Source organism: Meriones unguiculatus, chromosome 11 (genome assembly GCF_030254825.1).
Source record: "Meriones unguiculatus strain TT.TT164.6M chromosome 11, Bangor_MerUng_6.1, whole genome shotgun sequence".
NCBI classification, from domain to species: Eukaryota; Metazoa; Chordata; class Mammalia; order Rodentia; family Muridae; genus Meriones; species Meriones unguiculatus.
The window spans coordinates 8,248,946-8,256,571 of NC_083359.1; positions in this window are offsets into that span (position 1 = coordinate 8,248,946).

A 7,626-nucleotide genomic window follows, 5' to 3' on the forward strand; every position below is an offset into this window, starting at 1 on the left:
AAAGCAATTTCTTTATTTCAGGAAGCCCTGGACTTATTAATACTCTAAACTCCATGGTAAAATTTTACAAAAAGGTGGTTTATCTCATATGCATTTCTTCATAGGAAAATTATGGAGGATCTTCTTTTGGGACATTCTGAGCCATTGCTTTTGGATGCAGTAGATCAAACAAAGTCTAGTCACATCTACATAAATTCTCGATTCCAGCTCCTAAGCTTTTACCATGTGGGGAAACGAAGTCTAAGCCATCCAGCAAGGCTCAGAGGGGAGGCCTTGGCCAACCATGGTCTACCCTGAAGCTCTGACCTAGGGAATGAAGCTTGATTTGAGTGTGCCTCCCCTTAGCTCTCCATCTCCTCACTGGGGTAAAAAGGTGATTCTGGTGAAGAAGGTAAATCAAGACTTTACAACAGAACTTTAGCTTTATGAGCATACTTTAAACATCTTCATCCAGTGCCTTATATGTCAAGTGTTTGGGTTATACTGTTCTTGCCAAAAGAAGTATGCTTCATCTACGCGCTCAGTGGACCAAATGGAAATGGCTTTTTTTTTTTTCAAGAACTCTAAGCATGAAATACGCAATTCCACCCAAATACTAAGGCCAGAGTTAATGAACAAGCTACCTCTTCTCTTCATCTGTGCTCTGCTTCTGGCATTTCTGCAATTCAACATGTGACCAGACCCATGAATGTAAAAGAATTTCATCTACAAGTGATGCCATTTTCCTTTAAAATGTCTTGATGTTACAAAATTTTATTGGGTTATATCATATGTCCTATTAACTATACTCTGCAACATTATTACTGATGTATTTGTAGCACATGATATGCTACAAATTCTGTCATTTAGCACTGAGAACAACAGTACACTTAAGAAGCATGTGCTGTCAGGGTTCCCCTCTAAAAGGGGATAAAGTCAAGGCTGGTTGAATGTAAGTCAGTTAGCGCGGAGCAGAGGTCCAGGGCATGCGCTGCCTGTCATCCGTCACTTACGTAATCACTGGGATAAGACTGAGAAAGAAGAAACAAATAAAATGATTTCTTAAATAAAACCTCAAAGTGCTTGAAAACGCTTTAGAGGGGAATGTGTTCTCCCAACACCAAGGCATGTTCTAAACACACAGGAGCATGCTAAGAGCATGTGAGTGAAGTGACATTTTCAGGACCTGTTTCTCTGGTGGGAGAGTTTATTCCAAGTAAGTAAACAGCTCTCTTGATCAAACCTCACAGCAGGGCAGGCAGTAACGCCTCAATGTACACATTTAATCAGGTACTCCAAGCTCCGAGAATTAAGAGATTTGTTAAATAAATAAATAAATAAATAAATACATAAATAAATAAATAAAATACTACCAAATTGATGATAATAAAAAGAGCTTTGCAGTTAGCAAAATGCAATTAATCTTCAGGCTCATTTTTAAGGCACACTCATTTGTACCAATTAACTTCATTATTCTACTTGGAAGATTTCTCCTCCTCTCTGTATTCCAACTCTCTTTTAAGATTTTAGACTGAGCAATCTTTATGGCCTTATTTCTAGTTAAGATTGCAATCATTTGTCACTGGTGTACAGACACTTCTTAAGTATCCCGGTGTTAGGCATAAAAGAACAGCATTGCTCAGGAGTTTCTCTCCAGGGCCCCGCAAAGCCAAGCACTATAAAATGGTTAGACATTAAAGATACGAAGAAAACTCATAAAACAACACATAAAAATGTGTCTTGCCTTGCTATTTATATGGAAAGACGGTGCCGTTCAATCATTCAAGTCAGAGACTATTTTAGAATTAAAGTTTCAATCAGAGTAGGAGTGGGGAGAGGTTTTGAGGTTTCTCTCTTTCTCTTTGGCCCTCTTTTTTTTATTTTTATTTTTGGTTGTAAAACTGCCAAAGTCAAAATCATGTGCTTTGCTGGCTTTCCTATTTGCTTTTTAGTCTGTCTCACTCCTTCTTCCTCTCTCTCTCTCTTTCTTGCTCTCTCCCTCCCTCTCTTGTCTAGCTTAGACGGTCACACACATCAAGTGCAATTTGCTTTTACCAACTTATGTTGCTTTTGGGAAGGAGAGAGTAAGAAAGACAAAGCTGGCTTGGTCCAAGTCTACTCTCCATCCCTCCGAGGAAACCTTTTGCTCAGAAATTTAGCAGGGATCATGAGGAGATGATGGTGGAGAGCTGCAGCTTTGTCCTTAGGAGCTGGGTTGCTGCAGCTCTAACCTGCTTTCAAAGTTTGCGGTGGGTGGTTAGGACTCTAGGCTGGCAGAGGCGTGGCATCACTCTGCCCAGCAGCAGCTGGTGTGAGCCTTACAGCAGTGAGGACTGGCATCCCCTGGCATGCAGCAAGTGCATGTATTCTGGGTTTACAGGAGTCAGACACACTGCTGGAGGGAGGAAAGGGCACCAATGTTGAGCTCTGTTCTGGAGCAGAGGACGCCCCTTGTCTCTCGTAGTCCATGCTGCGATTCCTGTCCGCTAGACAGACTTGATGATGATCAGGACCAGGACAGTGAGTCCCAGTGCTTCAGATCAGACGCTGTCAGTGCCCATTCCTTCCTGTCGCCTTCACTGTCACCATTTCTGCATATGCAAATCGGCCAGCTTCACACAGTGAACACCCCAATGTGTCCATGGACACAGATGGCGGGACCTTTAGCAGGTGGGGTCCCCAGAGAAGTCATCAGGTGGGTGTGTGCTCGTACCTTGCCAGGCACCTCAGACTCTCTGGCTTCCTGTCTCTCACCATTGTAATACCAACCACATGTAGCTCTAAGCCACAGGTCAAGGAGCCGGTAATTCAAGGCTGGCCGGCCAGAATTCTCCCTGTGATTCTTTCTGCTTCCACAATAAAACTGGAAGAAGTGCAGGTGCGTTTTGTGATGTAGAATATTCTGGAAGCCATGTGGGTGTGACCTCGTGGTGATGTAGCCACAGGCAGAGGGATGGCACAGACCTAAAGGTTTCCTGGTATCGCCTAACTCATTAAAGTCGACTCTGCTACTCCTCCAGGCTGGGTCGCGTGAGGCAGTAAATTTCTTTTCCCTCTTTAAGTTGGTTTTAATCCTGAACTAGACCCGAGCTTTGAGAGAATAACAAAGAAATAAATTCAAGAGAAAGTGGAAAGCAACCGCTTCGCATGATGAGGCACGGTGTCCCTGGAAAGGACGGGTGATAGTTGAGCTCCACACAGGCGTATTGGGAGGGCTGAAGGAAGAGCCTGCCGTCTATCCATGCTGCGTTACTGTTTATATGGGCTCCCACATGCTTGCCAAAACTTCCCTGCACTCTGTTTAAGTAAGGGCTGAATTAATAGGTTCTACAGATACTTAAATCTAATTTTTTTGAAGCTTGGGAGTTTGAAGGATTGGGCTTGGCTACTAAATACTGATTTCCAAATAAAGTATCATGAAGAAGGGTTTTTAGCATATGAAAATAATCATTTTTCCAGGACTCTAAACTCACTCTCTTCTACAAAAACTAGCTTCTATTCCAAATGCAAATTCTTGAACAGACACATAAGGTATATTTTTGGAGAGGGAGGGGGTATGTGAAGATGAATGCAATGCCAGAAGAGGCCACCGGATTCCTTGGAGATGGAGTTTCAGCCAGTTGTGAGCTGCACAACAGGGTCACAGAGGTCCAGACTTGAGTTCTCTGCAAGTGCTGTGAGCTCTCTTAATGTCCAAACCATCTCTCCAGGCCCCAGCCTCGTGCTTTCAAGAACAACTCTACCACTCTTGCTAAGTTGCACACTTTGTAATTCTTCCTTCTCTGTGAAGCGGTACACGACCCTTCAGCATTTTATCTTTGGGATGGTAGAATTTGAATTTTCTCAAATTTAATCAGAATCAGCCAGGCATGGTGGCACACACATGTGATCCTGCACTTGAGGTGGCAGGGGCAGGTGGATTGCTGTGAGTTCAAGGCCAGCCTGACATGAGTCCAGGACAGCCAAGGCTATACAGAGAAACCCTGTCTCAAAAACAAAACAAAAAGTCACTCAGAATCTAGCCTTTTCCTTTCCAACAAAACCATAATTTAACACAGAATTGCTCATTTGCCATTTACAGCTTGTCCTTATCCTAATAGTGAGCATGGGAGCTGTATGTGGACTTCATTGTCAGCAAGACTGCGACACCCAGAAACAAAGCAGAACTGCCTGATTCAACTTGTCCAGTATTTCCAAAATCCATCATATAGCATTTCTGCTATCTGAACAGTTCTCATTCTGGTGTTTCAACCATTTTAATGTGCACTTTCTATATACCAGATGCTGTTCATTGCTTGAGCATCTTACATAACCCTATCCAGCCAACTACATCCTGCAAAGCATTCCTCTTCCCTGTGGCACCTCCTTCACCACACAGTCTCCACAGGGCTTCACCTAGACCATGACTTGGACATGAATCGTCTCCCTGAAGTCCCATGGGTTGAGTACTTGATCTCTAGCCGACAATGCCTTGGTCAATTTGTGGTACCTTTGAGAGGCAGAACCTGCTGGGAGGAAGCTAGGTTCCTGGGTGCGTGCCCACGACAAGGCATGCTGAGCTCCGACCCTTCCTGTCTTTCCCTCTCTTCTTCCCGTCTGCCACTCACTCTGCTCACTCACTATTGCTGTGCTGCCTCATCACAGGCTCCAAAGTGAGGGGCCAACTGACCACGGGCTAGAACCAGGGCAAACCGTTCCTGTTTCTAAGCTGACATATGTCCGTTCCTTGCTACAGCATGGGAAAGATGCCTAACTGAGCCTCACTTTTTAATAACAACGTCTCATATGAAGCACATGGTGCATGTTTTTAATTTTCAGGATCCAGTTTTGCTCTGTGAAATTGCAAAGAAAAATGTTTCCCTTCAGGAAAACAGAAAATTGAAACAATGAGCAGCAATAAAAAGTGGTCAGAGGACGTAAAGAAAAAGTTGAAAGAAATTCAAATGGACAATGAGCATCCGGGAGGAGGGTCGGTTCTGAGGGGCTCGTTCTTCTCTGTTTGTCTCTCTCTCTTTTGTACTCCTCTGTTTTCCAAATTGTTGATGATACATCAGCCTAACCTAAAAAGAAAAAAATAATAATACAACTGCTAAGATCTCTGACGGTTTCCCATAATTTAACATCAGGCTTCATCTGTTTCTTCTTTCCTCTAACTTACTTTCTTCACATCAAACAATACTTAGGAGGAAAACAAGTTACACCATCCACTTTTCCGGTTTTGTTATTGTTGATCATCAAAACAGAATCAGAACCTTAACAACAGCAAGAATGGTGCAATAGTTGGAGCAAATGATCTCTTAGTGTCCACCAGACCTAGAGCTGTTCTGGTGCATGTGTGTTTCAATCTCATGCGACACAGCCAGGGAGATGACTTAGCGAGGAAAGGCACTCGTGGCAAACCTAACAACCTAAGTTCAATCCTCAGGTTCTACACATAAATGGAGAAACCAGACTCCTGGCAAGCTGTCCTCCGACCCTCACATGTGTACCTTGGCACAGTTACACACACACACACACACACACACACAAGCACGCACGCACATACACACTAAATAAAATCCAATTTAAAACTAACCAATTCTCATGAGACTGCTCTGTGGAATACATCTTACCATATTCTCCTTTTAATAAATTAAACATATATTGATTTGAATAGTGACCAGCATGGGGTTAATTACTATATCAGTTTTCATATACGGAATTTCCGGTTTCCAAATACATGCCATTTTTATGGATAGGCATTAAAAATTTTTCTTTTCTAGCTCTTTTGGAAACTGAGTCACAGTTAACTGTAGTTTCCCTACTGTGTGATAAAGCTTCAGAACTTAGTCCTCCTATCTTGTAGTAACTTAGTACCCTCCAATTATCATCTCCCCATCCCCACCCACTGGCTCCAGCCTCTGGAAGCCATTATTCTTTCTGCTTCTGAGAGCTAAGGCTTTTTACATTCCACATGAGAGTGAGGTCATAAGAGCTTACCTTTCTGTGCCTGGATTGTTTCACTTACTTAATGTTCTCTAGGTCTGCCCATGATATCACAAATCAAAAGACAGCATTCTCTTTATGACCGGATAATATCTATTACGCATTGTTGAATTTTCTTCATCTCCATTGGTGAAGATGTTTCCATACCTTCCCTATTGTAAACAGTGGTTTAGTAAAGATGGGAGCATGCACAAGGATTTCACTTACTTTGGACACACCCAGTAGTGGATTCAAGTGCCATCCAATCCCCAAACTGCCCGCCCGCCCCCACCAGGAGATACTGTGTCTATTATACAAAGAGTCTGAGGTGGCCCTTAGGAGGTTTTTTTTTTCCTATTCTTGATACATTATATCAACCAAGATTTGGGATTAGTAAGAGTTTAGGAGTGAGTTTGGCTCCTTGACTGCCATTTATAATATTTTTATAGAGAGAAATCATTGTGGATCCAAGAAGAACTGGGCTTCAAGTGAGATTTCTCTATCGCTTATGTGCAAGTTGGGGTTTGACTATATATCTCACAAGGAAATTACTGCCAGGGAAAGACACGTGTTTCCATCCAAAACAAATGTCTGGAAAATATTTGGCTTTCTTTGAATAAACTCATGCCGTCCATCTTCAGCCAGGAGTTTACCCTGAGGACCCTTCATCAAACATTCCCAGTGTAAAGGAAGGCCTTTCCGAATGCTGACGTCCCCTCGCAGACGTGGTTCTGGAAACTGTAGAGTTTTCACATGAGCATGCATGCTTCTGGAAGGCTGCCTTTCCTGGCTGGCCTTCTCAAAGAAAGAGACAGAAACCCATGAAGCCTGAGCATTTCCTGATCCTTTCAGGAACAGTCACTGTGCTCTGTGAAGGTAAAACACAGTGTGGAGGGGAAGAAGGACTGGGGTAAGGAGATCTGTGCTTTGCACCATTGCTACTGTTTTAACAAAGAGTCTAACGTATGCTTAGACTAGCCTGATGGCTGCAGACCACACAGTCAACAGCTTGTAATAGTTGCTTACTGAGCTATGGTAAGCTGATTGCTAACTGTAACAGACAGAATCCAACTTTGCTTCCTTTCTCCTTCCAAATCACAAACCTGCTGGGGAAGCTTATAATTACATAAAAGCAATATAGCAACGCTGACAACCTTATGAAAGTACATATTTGCTTATATACATTTGCTCCTTGTTCACTATGAAACAGGGAGACTGTCGAAGGAGGCAAAAGAAGAAATCTCTCTACCTGAAAATAATACCAGGAAAAAAAAGATAACAGCTTAAATTTTCTTGTAAAAACATTATATTTAAAAACAGCTATCGTGGCAGAGCATCTCAGTGACACGCTGGAGACCTATAGCAGGGTAGACTCCTGGGAGGATATGACATAACTTTAGCTGAGACTCCTAGTAGCAGGGGTCATGCAGACTGAAGAGCCTACCCTGTAATTAGACAGGACTCCTAGCAAAGGGAGGGGAACAACAACCCACCGACAAAAACTTTGACCCAAAATTTACCTGCCTACAAAATGTGAAGGAATAACACAGAGCAGAAATAAAGGGAATGTCCGACTAATGTCTGGCCCAACCCGAGACCCACCCCACGGGATAGAGCCAACCACTGACGCTGTTAATGATCCTCTGCTACACTTGCAGACAAGAGCCTAACGTAGCTGTCCTC